This window comes from Festucalex cinctus, chromosome 6 (assembly GCF_051991245.1).
Source record: "Festucalex cinctus isolate MCC-2025b chromosome 6, RoL_Fcin_1.0, whole genome shotgun sequence".
In the NCBI taxonomy this organism is placed as follows: domain Eukaryota; kingdom Metazoa; phylum Chordata; class Actinopteri; order Syngnathiformes; family Syngnathidae; genus Festucalex; species Festucalex cinctus.
In genome coordinates, this window is record NC_135416.1 from 3,570,847 (window position 1) to 3,588,032 (window position 17,186).

General features: G+C 40.2%; 1 long non-coding RNA gene across 1 annotated transcript in view; it reads left to right on the plus strand.

Moving 5' to 3' along the window:
* Window positions 1-2,037: 2,037 nt before the first annotated feature.
* LOC144021424 (uncharacterized) overlaps window positions 2,038-17,186 on the plus strand; it is a 44,711-nt gene continuing 29,562 nt past the window's right edge. The window contains exons 1-2 of the long non-coding RNA XR_013284139.1: window positions 2,038-2,346; window positions 4,279-4,384. This is a non-coding gene — a long non-coding RNA (uncharacterized LOC144021424). The remainder of the gene's footprint in view (window positions 2,347-4,278; window positions 4,385-17,186) is intronic.

Sequence of the window (17,186 nt, forward strand, 5' to 3'; positions counted from 1 at the left end):
AAAAAACGAAAACAAGATGGTAAACAAATCCCCCCCCCCCCCCCCCTCCCAAAAAAACAAACAAAAAAAAACTAAATAACTACTCGCCTCACAATATACATCAATAATCATGCTCAAACATGTACATTATAAAATGAAGCTACAGCAAACCGTACTTTTCGTAGGCTTAAAAATCAGGATTATAGAGGATTTGATTGTCATAATTCTTCAGCAACAAATAGGCTAAAATAAAAGTACTTCCTGTTTTTTTTTGTTTTTTTTGTTTTTTGTTGTTCTTTCAATTTTATAATGTCCAAGTAAAATAGTGTGCTGCCATCTAGTGTTGGACAGTGTAATTACACCCAATGTAAAAATAAAATACAATTCTTGAACAAAAATCATTCAGTGAGCTCGTTGGTAAAGAATTCTGAAATCTGGAAAAATGAGAAACACATTTTATAAGACATCCCCCAAATGTGGCGAAATGCGATTAAGCCTTTTGCCAATTTCTATCAGATTTCACAACGTGCACTTTGACACAGACATTTAAAAAAAATGTCAAAACTCCTGGTGGCAGCTCATGGTAGTCCGCTAGCAACTTTCAGAGGGCATCTCAGTCCTGTGAAAATGTTGTGTGTGTTGCACTGCTTAGTGTGACACACGCAAGCACGCACGCAGCCCCACTCCGGGGCTGATGTTGTGTTATGTAACACAAGCTCTGGCCATCATCCTCAGTCAACAAAAAAAAAAAAAAAAAAAACGCACACAGAGCATTGCACTCCCTTTCCCCATCACTAGCGCTTTAATCCCGGGAAGTGTGTGCGTGTGCTTGTGTACAGTAATCTGTTGTTGCAAAGTCTTTTATAGGCCAACATGTTAGCAAATGGAAGAGCAGTCAGGTGAAAACAACAAGCAACCAAAATGAATTGACGACATTGGGAGTCATACTATTCAATAAAAACAATATTCATCATAGGCCTATACAATATCTAGCTAGCTCGTTACTTTACAAAAAAAAAAAAAAAGCTGTAACAAAAATACTGTACATAAGACTGGGGCAGGGTTATAAAGTTTGGGGATTTTTCATTATATATTCGAACTGAAATTCACAAAAAACTTTTGGACCTTCTTTTTTCTGTTCACTCACGCAGTAATGTGTTAAAAATGAAATTGAAGATGAAAAATTATTATTTATTTTTTTTAATTTATAGTTAATTTTATTTAGTTTTCTAAAGGTAAAATGTCATTTCAGATAGTTTTTTTTTCTGAAAAAAAGTGTTTTTATTTCATTAGCTAAAATAGCGAATGCTTGCGAACGTAGCAAACGTTGGGTTTGCTTTAGGCTTCATAAAAGGTTGCAAATACGCTCACAGACAGTTTTTGCACGTTGCAAACAGTTTTTTTGTTGTTCAGAATCTCTTTGCGACGTGACATCACCTGCGTGACGTCATTCGAACGGGCTGCCGCAGCTGAAATTTGAATGTAAACAAACAAACAAACTGCCGTTTTCTAACAGCAGTTATGCTGCATTTGAGGATGGTCGGAAGTCGTTGTTTTTTTCCCAGTTCCGACCTGAAAGCGTTTGTGGCGAAAGTAAACAATCACAATGACGGATAGTGGTAAATTGTTTTTTTTATTTTTGTTCAACTCATTTTTGACCTCCAGGAAACTTACCTTCTCGTTACTAATTTTGCTTTATTTAATGTGGAGTTATGTGAAGTTCTGTGGAATATTTATGAATGAAGAAAGCTATCTAGTTTTATACTGAAGTAAATTGTGTTTTCCCATTCACGGTCACTTGTGACGTCACTTGTAGTCCCGTCGGTAAAGTCGGGGTCCCCCTTTTTTTTTTTTTTTTTTTTTTCCCCACTTCCCAAGTAGAATTTCCGAGTTCAAGGGGGGCGTTACCGTACACACTTCCTGGTTTGAACGCGGAAAAGTCCGACTTCCGACCATCCTTGAATGCAGCATAAGTTTGCCCATTAAGCAAGTAAGAAGCAATACAGAAGCAACCATTTTGTCCTCTCACTTCCCTTCACTTGAATCCATCCAACATGACGTCATCACTTCACGGCTAACAGCAACCCAATCGGGATTGTTAGCGGATTAGTTTCATCTCCAGCGTCAAGTACCACAACCGCTATTACTGCGCACGTGTATGTGCACGCGCACGTTCTCCAGCTATTACCACCAAAGAGTCTGACTCACGTAATCACTCGGCGTTCAAGTAGCCCTCCATCGTCTCCCTTGTCCGGGTTTTTTTTTATTCCCCGGCACACGTTCCACATTACGTGCGCTCGTGAACGCTCGCCATGAGAAACGTCGGCCGCACAGGAAATGATGACGTCGCCCCCGTGGACTAACGAAGTGAGACCTTGATGACACTTTGACTCACTCTGATAATTGCCTTTTATTTCTGTGCATCACACACACACACACACACACTCACAGTGGTGGTGGAATTTTGATTGTGTTGGGCTTTGTGCCAAAAAAGTAATAATAATAATAATAATAAAAAGTAAATATAAATTGAGAACAGCCACTCATATTTTTTATTACATGGAGGGGTTAGTGCCCCACCACATGCGAGCTTTACCCCCCCTAGGAAATAATGAGACTAGAAATAATCCGTTGCTAGGTCAAACTGTGGCCACTGTGAAACATTTATGAAGTGTACAGCGGATATGAGGGGGAGTTTGTAGTTTTAAAACCGCTAGCAGGATTTGAAGGTAGCCTCACTTGACTAATTACAAGCTAGCATCGCAATACTTAGCATTACTGTAAACAAACCAACGTTCACCACGGCCGCTGACCTGTATATATGACTGGATAGTCGCTAGCCCATACGCGCCAATGCAAGCCGGTGAAGTCACAGGGCAGCCATCTTGTTACTCCCACCTCATGAGCAGACTACTGTGTAAGCGATACAGTATACGTACAGATGAGGGATATACAGCTCGTAGGGGGTCTTATAAGACCGCAGGCGGGGTTCTCCAATTTCGATACTGTAAATACGTTTCTTGGGAGGAGCAATATGGCGACCACAAAAAGACTTGGCCTATCAGCCATCTAGTCATATATATAGATCAGTGATGATGGCACAACAAAAAACATTTAGATTCATTTAATTAAGAATGCTTTATATATAAATTATGAAAAACATCATTTGAAAACAGTGACTACATTTTGTAATTCAATTGTTTTAAAGCGGTGGTTATATTACACACAAGCGTGCTGATGTTTCATCCCACATTCTATTTTTAGAACACTCACGCAAGGAAGGTTTTGTGGGTCGCATGCCACACTTACTTTCTGTGTTTGTGTGTGTTCTCAGATTTTTTTTCTTTTTAATTTAGAATGCATAGGATAGGATTTAGCATTCCATTCCAATGTCAAACCGTCACCGTCACTGTTTGAACCCGCCTGTCACGTTGCAGGTCAAACTGGCCAAGTAGAATATCTAGCAAGCAGAACTTAAAAGCGTTTTTTTTGTTTTGTTTGTTTTTTTAAAGTTGGGGCTAATTCTGCTGACTCATACCTAATTCAAATAATTCAAAATCTCAAACTGTGCAAAAAAATAATTACAAGTTAACATAACAGCAAACTAGTGTGAAAGCTCAATGTTTGATCGTGAACTATATTATCAATAAAGTTTTCACTGTGCTGTTTTTTTTGTTTGTTTGTTTTTTGTTTTTTTCTTTCCTGGGGGTTAAACGAGCCAGCGAGTGGCAAGAGTGACTTTGAAGCAGCTTGCGTATTTGGCAACCGAGTGATTTCCGCACACGTTCAAAGCAGCGCACCGACCAGCGTCCATATGGACTTCATCAAAACGTGCTGCGCTGGGACATATGTCTCCTCCACACGTCCTCCGCGTATTCACATGCAAAAAATTGATACTTTTTTTTTTTTTTTTTTTTTTTAAGTCAATCCATCCAACCATTTTCTGAACCTCTCATTCGCAATGAAGTTCAAGCTCATATCACAGAATTGTATGATTTAAAATTAAGGGTAAAAATATTTTTGCAGACTGTCACGGATCACCTGTTTTCTGGGTTTGGTCATGTGACGTTCACAAGCTGACTCCTGAGGCACAGTGATGTCGTTTTCAGTCGATAGCAAGTGGCAAAATGGCCGCCCCTGAGATGGAATAAAAGTGGTGGATTTTGCTGAGAATTACCCTGCTATTATTTTTTGTATTGCATTTTTGTACGACAGGATTGTTTTGTTCTATTGTGCTATTGTAATATAGGTGACGCTTTTATTTTGAAGTAAACAGGAAATTGTGTTATACATTGGTAGGAAATGACGTCACTAACCGACGTACCGCCGTTCGGACAACTAGGACAAGGACAAGGAAAACGTGTGTGCACCAGAGAGACAGAGAGAAGACAAACAAAAACTAAAGGTAAGAATTCACCGACCGATTCATTAGCACCTGATTGAGAACGGGACGAAGTTCATATTAGTCACGTTTATTGTTTAATGAACTAATGTCGGCTACATTTCACGTTGTTTGTGTGATTTGCTGCGTGGTGGAACATTGTCGTTTTCATCCTCTAGAGTGTGCTAACGCACATTGGTAAATAGCTAGCAACACTGTGGCTCAAGATTCTGTTTATTTACAAATCTGTATTTCTGTATGGGTTATTTTTGTTTTAAGGAAATGACAAAGGCGAAGGGGCAAGGTTAACATTTTTTATATACTATGTCAATTGTAGTCAAAGAAGCTATTGTAAAGGCTATAAAACCATAATTTAAGGCAATTCATTTATAGTATCTGGCTTGAATAAGGTAAAATGGATACACAAAACATACCGTTTGAGTTATTAATGGCATTTTGTTTATTTTGTGTTGGAGATCTTACGGTGTGTTCACACAAAGGGAAGCTTACTAAAAGTTGGAAAGTCCAGCTTTATTTCAACCGAGGATGCTACATTTTGACTTGGGGGGGAAAAAAATCTCGCATTATTAAGCTCCACTTTATGGCTTTAATTCGTAGCATTCATCACAACTTTTATTCTTGTAACATTACACTTTTTGTAATATTTATCGCAACAATTCGCCTTCCTGATTGCAATATCGTGTCTGGAAACGAAGTCATGTCTCCTCCTCATTGTACGACCGAAGGAACTCATCAAAAATGAACCCAATATCCAGTCTTTGGCATTATGAAAAGGTGAGACGTTGACATATCGTTGATTTGAACTTCAACGCGATTTGACGGCCGCCTGCTTGAGTCCCGCCGACGCGAACGACGACAAGGCGACGTGACGCTCGCAAACAAAGCTTGTCAGTCAGCAGGCGGCCGCGCTCCACTCGTTAATCTCATGCATATTTAACAAGGGGATATTAAAAAAAAAAAAAAAAAAGAAAGAAAACGTGCCGGCTCTATTTTTAGCGAGCAGCCTGGCTCTGTTGGTGTATCGCACGTGAGGCTGCGCAATGTCAACACACCAACAAATGTCACACATAGCAAACAAGATGATGCGGGGGAACGCCAGGATGCCGTTTTTAGTCTTCAACACACAAACACAACATGAAAAGACGCGCGTGGAAACTTGCTAGCAATACGAATGTTAAGCTAAAAGAAAAAAATGTGCTTGAAACAAAATGTTTACTACTTTGGATACTATTTCTAAGGACGGTTTTGTACATTTTTTATCCATGTCAGGGGTGCGGCCATTTTGCCACTTGCTGTCGACTGAAGATGACATCACAGTTGCTCAGGGCTCAGGCAACGACCAATCACAGCTCACCTGTTTTCTGAAGCTGAGCTGTCAATGGTTGTTACCTGAGACCTGAGCAACTGTGATGTCATCTTCAGTCGACAGCAAGTGGCAAAATGGCCGCCCCCTGAGATGCCTAAAATAGCTGGATTTTGCTGCTTATCTCATATACTACTAATGCAACATTAAACAGAACGACGCCATATTTAGACTAGTGGGGCTGCATAGAACATATTAAAATAAATAAATAAACAAATAAACATTAGGGTTGACTTCCCCTTTAAGTACACAAATTTACAAATTTAAAGATTTTGTCACTCATTTGCTCCCAATAACGTGTAAATACGTTTTTTTCCAATGTTTTAAGTCTCCCAAAGACGTATTTATACGTTTTTTTATGCTAGAGCATACAGAAGGCTTTGATGCAGCTTCTCAACTGCAAAGAACGGTTGCAGAAATGGTAGTTATTTCACAAACGGCCAGCAGGTGGCAGCGGAGAAAAGGAGATCAACCACGTAGAAAAAAAAAAGCTAAATTACTTACAATTTTGAATAGATTTGTGAAAACTGATGAAACTTAGCTCTCTTCTAATGCTAAAACGGAAACAGATAGAAACATACTTTTTTTTTTTTCCTGATGAAAGAAGAGACTAATCTTTCTTTTGGTAGGTTCCATGCTTTTATAGCAATAGAACACAATATTCTGTGGGCCTTGCAAAATCAGTCAAAATCCAGTAAAACAGCCGGGAGCGAACGGGATTGCGAAATGTGAAAATGGCGGCGAGTGAATTAAGCTAACATTTGATACTTTTAGGAAGTCAAACTTTAAAGCATTTCGTAGAAATTTGTACAAAAGGTAATCTTAATGCATTAAGCATTAACTTTTGATAATATTTACTGGAAGGGTTTTAATCAGATTTTTGTATTTTACTGTGAAGATATTCTTTACTTTGGTTACAACTTACTAAACACGTTTTAGTAGGATTTGGCGTGAAAATCAGTGTACAGAATTCAGCTTGCATTTTGCACTTTTTCAGCTACATAGTTATATATTTTGCTGTTTTTTTGTTTCCTCATTCCTTTCCAATCAGCCAGCTCGGGGAAATCAAGCAAGTGCCGATTCAGTGATTACAAGTACATTGTGTGTGTGTGCGCGTGTACACGTGCATGAGAGGATAAGCGGGGCCTGTCAATCATCTCGCCATCGACGCCCTGCAGAAACGAGAGCCGAGGGGAGCGCGCGATAAGATATATATATAAAAAAAATATCCCGAGGGAAACGTGCGGCTGCTGAGATTCCGACAAAATATTCCTGTCGAGTAGACACGAGTCCGATTGTGGAAGAAGCGAGGCCGAGCCTACAAATTTTTATCACTCAGTCAGTCAGTCAGTCAGTGGAGACGCAAAGAGCCATCGCAAAACATTAGCCAGGACGCGTTGGACGTTTTTCGTCCTCGGAGACGAGTACAACGCTGATGTGTGTCTGTCAGCGGGACATTTGAAGAGCATGTAAAAGACACACACACGCACTCAAGGGCACAAGTAGAGTGATGTCATCGTTTCAGCATGATTTAATGCCGCTATTTATTGTACTGCTCCTTCTGGTATGCCAGCCTTGGCCACCAGGAGGCAGTATAGTATAAAACTGCAGTCATGCAGACACAAACGAAAGAAACCTTCAAATCATCTTTCAGTCAACATTTTAGACTTTTGTAGGGTTTTGTAACAAGGTTTATTTTTTATCCAACTGGTATTTTGTATTTTCGATGTTTTTGATGATGTGAAAAAAAGGATTTTCGCCTACAGATGTTTTGTACTTTGAGCATGATTTTTGTAAAAAAATTTAAAAAAAAACTCCCCGATGAAAATGAAGAGCAGCTGCGAGAGAAAATGCGAATAAAAAGCAAAAGATGTGAAAATCCTCCCGCTTGGCTGGCATGGCCGACACGTTGGCACGGCGGGAAGCGGCAGGCGCTCGGCATTACCTCTGCCAAGGAGATTTTATTTTTTAATTTTTTTTTAATTTCAGCGTGGGTTTCTTGTTTTGTTCTTCTTCCAGAATGAAATCCGTCTCCTTTTTCATTTTTGAACCTGCATTATTTATTTATTTGGGAGAGGAAGATGCTCTTTCTTAGTCACATTTCATTAAAAAAAATATCCGCATATCCAAGTTTGACAATATCGCAAATCTGCCTAGCAACAGTTGACTGAACTGGAACCCAACCCTGTCTTAAAACCTTAATTTCAAACTCTTAATCATGTCTTGAAACCCTAATTTGTAACCTTAACCTCAATTTGAAACCCTAACCTAGACTCACAATCCAGTTTAAAAACCTGGACTTGAAACCATATTCCAAAATCCCCATTCATGACTTGAGACCCTACTTTCAAGCCCTAACCCAAGCTATAGGTTGAAATCTGTAACCTCATTTGGGAACCTTAGCCTTGGCATTAAGTAGGGTATCAAGCCATGGTTAGTGTTTCAAATAACTTTTAATATTTAAAATTAAAGTTTCAAGTTTAGGTCAGGGTTTCAAGTCAGGTTTGGGGTTTAAATCCACACTTGCAAACCCTAACTCTGGCTTGAAATCCTGATTTAACACCATAACCCTGGCTTGGAACACTACTTTACTGTGAAACTTTCTGGCTTGAAACCTTAATTTGAAACCATATTATCTCATTCACTGCCAGCCCAGTTAAAAATTGATCTTTGACGTGTATAGTCGTCAATGGCACTGAATGAGTTATTTGTCCAGGTTTGAAATCTTCAATTTAAACCCTAACCCTGGCTCAAAACCATCATTTGAAATAGTAATGTTTGTTTGCACACTTTAAACAAGCTTGAAACCATGATTGACTTGACACCATTTGGAACCCCAACCAAGGCTTGAAACCCAAATAATTATCTTGAAACACTAATTTACAACCATGGATTCAAAATTTCAAACCCTAAGGCCTATCTCGTCTTATCTTGAATATGGCAAAAACACAAAAGTCCGCTTATCTTAAATTCTACTAGACTGTCACGATTTGTGGTTTGCCAGATGCAATGTAGAGGAAATGTAGTGAAGCAGGGAAGTAAGACTGCAGCAGATCAGAAGAATATAAATATATTTCAAACGCAAACATTGGACAAACAAGCAAGTTTGGAGTCGCTTATAGTCGTCGTCGAAGAATCTTGCGTCTGCATAACTGTGTTCTCCATCTCTCCCACCTGCCGCCACTAAACCGTGATGTGAGGCTCGGCCAGGTGGTCCACTTGAGCGTCCAACTCCCCTCGCTGGCCCCCACTGGGGACGGAACAGGAGGCGCGTGTGCTGCTGCTGCTGCTGATAGTTGTGGACGAGTACAACACACAATGGAGGATCTCGTCTCCTCTCGAGTTGAGTGCTCGCCCTTTAGTGTCAAACAACAGAATCGCACTCGGTTAAAAAGTAGAATTGCGCTCGGCGGGAAACTCAGACCTCCGCCAAGGCGGATGTACGGTATGGGCAGACTGATGTGTCGCCTAATCTCGCGGCGCACTGAGCCGCTTCCTCCATTTTCCAGCTCACCACTGAGCCCCCTGTTGGCATGACAGCTGGTGGGCGCACGCGCACGCGCACGCGCACGCGCGTACACAAAGTTATTCGGGTCGGTAAACAATGCTCCACTGTATTAACAGCTGTTCCTAATATTTTGACCTTTAGGGTACGTGTGCATCTCTGCAATATAGGCTCTTTTATTACAAATATAATTTTAATTTTTGTTAGATTAAGATTGTTAAGATTGTTAGATTACTCTGTTGCATCCAAAAAAATTTGTTATTATTTACTAACTTTTCGCCCCGTCATTTTTTTTTCACAGCCGGAAATAAGATTTCAAATAGTCTCTGATGATTGTCAACACGTTGTCATGTTGTTACCTGTTAGCAGGCAACGTGCGCACGCGTGTTAACCTTTTAAGTGTGGTGTGAACTTAATTAGCATTGACGTGTGCCGAATATGAACTGCATTTCCACATATTACTTTGACGGGTCTCCATGTTGTGCCCGCAGATGTTTTATTTACATTCTGGCTTTGTGTGAATGGACAGACCGCTGTTTAAATCACGTGTGTATATGAATGAGACTTGTGTGTGAATGACAAACATATTGATGTGAGATTGTATGTCATAAGTAAATTATGTGAATAGATCATCATAAACAGATATTGGCATGTGTTGTGTACGTGAATGGAGAAACATGCTTGTAGTTACGTCGTGACCATGACCAGACAGATATTTTTACACAAGAGACAATCAATGAACATAAATATGTTTACACATGACGATTTAAATGAACATTCTTAATACAGATCAAGGAAGAAAAAAAAATTGGATTAAAAAATGGACCAACCTACTATTCTGGGGTCATTTTGGCACAACTATTGTTCAAAACATCACATTTTTAGTACAAAACAACCCAGACTTTTGGGTCAAATTGACCCAGTTGGGTCGGTCCATTTTTTTAATTTTTTACTTTGGGTTATTTTTGGCCCAGCACTTTTAAGAGTGCACTGTTAGGTTAAAAATAATGGAAACTGAGTCTCAAAAATTGACTTTTCCAACTTTTTCAGCTGTTTAAAAAAGAATAACCCACAAAAAAAAAAAAAAAAAAAAAACTGAGTCGTTTTGCACAAAACAACCTAAATGGGTTAAAATATTTGCTCAAACCTTTGGGTTAATAAATAACATTAAAAATTTTAAATACACCAAAAAGTTGGGTCAGTACGTTTTTGAGCCTATGTGGATTATTTTTGACCCATCAGTTTTAAGAGTGCACTCGAAAAACAGTTGGTTTAAAATAAACCCAAATAAGGAAAAAAAAAAGAGAGAGAGAGAGAGACACCAACCCAACTTTTTGGGTTGTTCATTTAACCCAAAAGTGAATGAATAACTAAAATAAAAATGTTACTTTTTTTTTTTTTGTACCCATCTAATTTTAAATTGTAAAAACAGTTGGGTTAAAAATATGGGTTTGAGCAATTTGGGTCAAAGAGGGACAACTATACAAAAAAAAAAAAAAAAGAAGACAGGTCAAATTGCCCCAAATTGGGATATTTTTGACCCACCTGTTTTCGAAACTGGGACTGCCAAGCGCAACGAGCACCAACATCCACATTTGTGCCCGTCGCGGAATCAGCGGACGACTTCCGACATCCCCCCACGACCGCTCCTTGTTTCATTCATGTGACATACCTTCACAGCGGCGGCGTCTTGTCGCCGGAAGGGAAGATCAAACGCATCCGTTGCGCGTGGCGCATCAATATTTCACTAGCCCGCCGCTCACTGCTAACTTTAGCACACTTGTGTGTCCCAAAATAGCACAGCATGTCTGCAAACAATGAATAATTCCGTCCCGTTTATAAATGGCACGCATGAACATGTTTTAGCAGGTCATGTGCGCGCCGTTGAGCGGTGGAGTGCAGCCAGCGTGTTGTTTTTGGGGAGGACACCCGTCACGTAACGTCTTCGGAATGATGCGGGTTGGCTGCTGGGGAACAAGGTCAACTGGTGACATGAATAGCTGGGCTATCCCAGGAAAAGTACGTACAGTAGAACCTCAATTTAACCCGATAAAGCCTGAACCGTGAAATATATGAGGGGAAAAAAAATCAGATTCTTTGTATTTATTGGTCCTTTTGGACAACCAATTTTTATTTTATTTTTTTGAAAATCATTTTCCCATATGACTTTTGATTTGTATCATATTTGATACATCCGGTCACAATGCTTTAAATTTGTACATCATCTATTAGTGTAAAAAAATGTAATAAAAAAAACACACTTTGCACACACAACCAATTGAATCCCTCCAAAATGAACAGAAAGGACTACGTCTGTGCTAAGGTATTGTTCTCCATTGTTGCTTTTAGCTAAAGGCTAACGTAGCTAACCGTCCACACGTTTGTTGACTTACTATTTACTATAAATGCCAACAAAACATTGAAACTATGAGGTAATATGAATTCATTCTTACCCTGCTTGACAGGAATAATGTCCAAAAATGTCGTTTTTGCCGACAATCGGTCGAAGTGAGTGAGGCGACTCGGTCTTTTCCTTACATCTGCAGCAGCAAACAGCGATGCGTATTTCCTTTTGTGTTTGGGCAAAATTGCAAGTTAAAGCCCCCTTTGCTTGCTTCGAAGAGAAATATCGGACTCTCATTTCATCACGACAATTCAACTTCCTCTTTACTTTTAATCCAAAGGGTTACAAAAATATCGTCCTCTATAGGCGTCTTCTGTACAGTAGCTTTGCTGAAGACCATCCGGGTAGATTGATGGCCCCTTGGGGGACCCTTGCTGTCAGACAGACAAGCGAACGGGCGCTGACGGATGCTCGCACCGCCCGCTGTGCTCAACGTTGCTTCAACCCCATCCATCCTCTTCTTCAAGAGAGTCCGCCCCGTCTCCGTCGCCATCCCTCAGCGAGTACGCGCTCCGCCGCGTTGCCGCCATTTGTTAGCGACGACAAGCGCCTCGGGTTCAGTGCCGCTTGCTATAAGGGCGACGATCTTATTCTGCTGGGCTGGAGCCCCCCCCCCACCCCAAAAAAGAAAAAGAAAAAGTACGTTCAATCACGTTTGTCCTTGGCGTAGGTTGCCCAGCTCATCGGTCAAGGTTCTTCGCAATATATTTGGATTTAGTAGCTTTCTTTTTTTGAACCAAGTGTAAAAAGTTAACCGCTGTAACACGTAAAAACAATAAGAGTCTGAAGTGGTGATGATGGAGACGTTGGAGAAATTCTATTGGTTGATCTAAGTATACTTGAGTTGGATCATTGTGGGAATGCTGAAAGCATCCCACAAATGTTATTCAGATTTTTATTCTCCTCACTCTTTTGCCAAGAAACAACTCCCTCACAATACTTCCGATTTACACCGTTCAAATTTCAACTTGCCTTTTGGGGTATATATTGTCTGATTCCACAATACTTACAGTACTCACACAATTTAACGTTAAATATCAACTTTTCCCCATTCATTTTCAATGGGAAAGACATTGAACTTTTTTCAATCTTTTTCAGAACTTTCTTTTCAGTGGTGCACTTGGTTCAGTGCGTTGTCCAGTAAACAGCAGGTCCCGGGTTTGAATCCCACCTCCGACTATACATTGCAAATATATCCGTGGCAATTATGCTTAGTGATATAAATGTATCAGGAAATGCATTCCGATTTCACTGAAATGAATAAATGCACGTTGGCTTTCAGATGGCTCTTTTAAAAAAACAAAAAAACAAAAAAAACCATACGCCTTTAGCCATGAATTTGAATAAGGCACATTAGCTCAGTCCTTAGAGCAATTTCCTCCCCCACTGAAAACCTGGGTTCAAATCCCGTTTGGACCACTTTTTAGTACAATCGATGGTTTGATACCAACTGACTATCAGATCAGGAAATGTTCTAGTTTCACTGAACAGCTATTAGCATTCAGCTTTCAGCATTCCCACGCAATTTCTCGAGAAACTGCACCTGGTCTAGTTTATTATAGTTAATTTAACTAAATTACTAGGATCTGATCCGACTTAATTTCCTTGGGTTGTGTAAACTTAATTTATTTAGCATATCACATTGTGTAGTCTATTAAAATTAACGCAGATAAAATTGATTGTGTTAAGGGGCAGGTATACAATAACATTGAGCCCTATGAAATCTGCCTAGCGATAAGCGACCGTCCATGTCTAAAAGAAGAAGAAGAAAAAAAGCATCTCAAAAGAATTTTCCAACGTTGAAGTTTTGGTAGATTAGATCTCATGTTAGTAATTAAACGTTAGCATTTTGGTTCACTATTTTTTTTTTGGGGGGGGGGGGGGGGGATCAAATGACTAAGCGGACGACAGCATATTTTATCCAGAGCATGCATTTAATTGATCTTTTTAGTCACCGCTCATGCTAAACAGATAATACTAATCCCTTAACAGATCTCAGCGAGCACTTTAAGTTGCGCTTGGGCACACATTAGCTAAGCAAATGGTCGCACAGTGGTGAATCCTGCGGGGATCTCGGCAGTCACGATGGGGCGAACATATTGTGCAGTATGTCCATTTCTACACTTTTAATCAGCCTTCCCCAACCCCCCTTTTGGATAAAGCTATGTGGCAGACATGAAAACAATATGTTGTGATCTTTTTTTGGTTTAGTTTCCAACCTAAACTTGAGAAATGCATGCTCTAGTTAAAACCTGTGTAAATGACTACGAATCCACTCGTTTTTGTACCACATTTTTGTTTTTGTTTTTTTAATATTCCTCATTGAAATGCACATTTTTCATGCACCACCACTCCTGCTTTCTTTCCTGGAACACATCCGCGGTGGAGACAACAGTTAGCCACGCTAGATGCGCCGCCGCCCGCGCTGCCTCCTCAAATCGGCACAAATACACGCCTGGCGGGAGTCACCATTCACTCCTAATTTATTTGCCTTCACGCTTAAGCACGTGCTGCTTTTCGTTTACTGTTAAAATGGACGTCAGCTACATAAACCAGTTTGCCAGAACGTTACAATTACAAATAAAAATCACACTTCTTACCAGTGTTGTGAAGTGATATCATTGGCGCGATGGTGCCCCTTTTCTATCATGACGATATGTGACGGTGACGAGCCAAACCTGGCTGATGACAAAAGCATGACGAGAGGAGACTGGACGAGCGTTTCAGCGGATGGTCTTTCACTTTCAGTTACTCAAAATCGACCAGTAAGTCCTCTGAACAGATCTTATCATGTTACTTGAAAATCTGCTAGCGATAAATTTACCAAGTTTTCTAAATAAATTGTGGCACAAACGTTAGCTTGCCGTGCTAGCATCAGTTCATTAGCTTATTCTGAGTGTTACCGTCTCAGTATGTGTAGAGCAATGCGGTGTAGTACCCATGTTTGAGTGAGTGACTGAGTGAAACATGATGTAGCATTTTCGACCTGCTACTATTCCCTATATGTCTAAATAAACAGCATGCTGACTTTTCTAACTTAGAGAAGCCCTCACAACTGGTTTGGGACACATTACGTAATGATTAAAGTTTTCCACATAACTCCTGGCACAAATGGCCTGCTAGCTAGCTTGAGGCTAAAGGTAGCTTTTGTTGTGCTAACGTCAAGATTAGCTTATGTGAGTGTGTAATGCTTATCACTCAACCCATGTTTGAGAAAATTAAATCTAAATTAAACCAACTGTTAGAGAAAAAAAATGAAAGCACATGGTCTGTGCCACTCGTGGTTAATAAGCTACCAAAGAGTATTGTTGTTTGGTTTCTTTGATAGTTAAATCTACTCTTATTTTTTATTTATTTTTATACATTCGGAAGTTTTTGTCAAATTTATGTGTTGAACATAATAATGTTCATTTGTTAAGAGACTTTTTTTTTTTTTTTTTTTTAAATCTTGTCATGACTGGGTCACGCCAGGGTTAAGTTTGGGTCGTGCAAGGGTCATATTTGGGTCATGACCGTGAGGTCAAGTGTCTGTTGTGAACTGATGTTTTGAACTGATGTAATCGGCATCTAGTTTCAACTTGTTTAAGCTATGTGATGTCATCAGCTATGTGATGTCAAGAATCTTTCATCTCTTTTTCTGGTCAACAGCCAATCAGATAATTCCAAGTCAGTCCGGTTACCCACATGTCTAGCCACAGCCAATCCGATCAATTCACTGTCTATTTTGGCTTATCCTCCACGCCCTACGTTAGCTTACTCTGTTTCGTTAAGTTAAGTTGCGTGAATAAAACGTTAAAATCTTATTTGTGTCTGCGTTTTTGGGATCCAACCTCAGAACATAACAAATCTAAAAATAGACTAAAGCCTATTTGAGTTTTTACTCACTGAAACTGCACTAAAACTAGCTCCTGTGACTGAAATTTGACTATAACTACTGGTAATAAGCATTTTAAAAACTAAGATGGCTGCCATAAACAGAACGGCTACTTCCAGCCTTAACTGGTCACCATTATATTGAATGTCAGCTATGTGAATCAATTTACAATGAATAAAATTCACCCTAGATAAAAGTCCTTAACCGTTTATCAGTCCCTCACATGGCAATCGCGAATGTAGCATTGACCGCTGGCGTCCGCACTGTTTTTTTTTTTTGCGTGAAAGTCAAACTCCCACCGTCACCGCTACACGCCTGGCGGACGTCACGTCACGATTACTACTTAATGTATTTGCCTTAACACTTAAGCATGCGCCGCCTTTTTTTTTTTTTTTTTTTCCTGAGTATTGATCTCAGTGTTCTTTTACTCTATTGATCTCCCCATTAAAGAGCTAGTCAGTAATTAAAGGTAAATTGTCAAGACGGCACACCACCTGGATACAATTAACGCCAGGTTTGATAGCAACCAGCGCCACTAGCACCTGTGGCTATGTGCTGTGCGGTGGGTGAACCCTCCGTCTGTTCGGGGGTCGTGCAGTAGCACAAATATTCCCATATACCGATCATGTATTTATTCACGCCGAATAAGATACGTCTGCTACTTAAACATGACAAATTACAACCTGAGCTGATGCTATTTTTATGCGGCATGTTGATCATTTGAAATGTGCAATGTGGATTAGATCCGGGTTAATGCACAATTATTGTAGTTGTTCACTTCGCTGATTTTCTTGTGCTTTTGGTCGGTAATGTAGTGGTTCACATGGGTGACTTACAAGCAGCTATAGTGCGAGCTGGATTTCACTTCAGTGCTACACTTATTGTTGCTTTGACAACCGATCCAGGATGTAGTTTGCTTGTGATGAACCGTGTAGTGGTTCACATAATTTTCGAGAGAGAGTGCAATCTTAATTCCCATTCACTTAATTCATAGTTGTATTGTGATTGACTGGTGATTATTTTTAGGGTGCTGCAGTGTTTCACATAGCTGCCATTGAAAAATCTACATAAAGAAATGCGGCGTGAATATTGACAATGCGATTATGAATTTCTCCGAAGGTGACAGCGAGTGCCTCAGACATCACAAAAACATCATCCCAAAAATAAACGCCACGCTTTTTTTTTTTTTTTTTTTTTTTTTTTTTGCCTTAGTGGATTATTTGTGTGATGTTGGCTGGGAGTCGAATCTCATAAGGTTTATTTTGTCCTTCACTCAGCCAAGCCGCCCGTCTATTTATGGCACGTGCTATTTTTAGCAGCACACAAACTGACCAATTTCAAAGCTGCACGTGACGCGCTCAGCCCGTGCGGCTAACAGCTACTGCCCCCACCCTCCCACTCAGCCCCCACCCCGCCCACCTCACCACCATCATTTTTATTATTTTTTTTCCACCCAAAGCTCCTCATTCAAATTGTCTCTCTTTTTCGCTTTTTAGCGCCCCTTCTCCCTCCCCACGCCCACCATCACAGACTTCCCCCTCCCCACCCCCCCCACCGGCTTCATTGAGTCACGTTTTGCTTCCGACTCGCACCGAGCCCCGCAGGCGAGCCATTTCAGGATATTTCACAGCACGCAACACGCCAACACCAAGCCTGTCA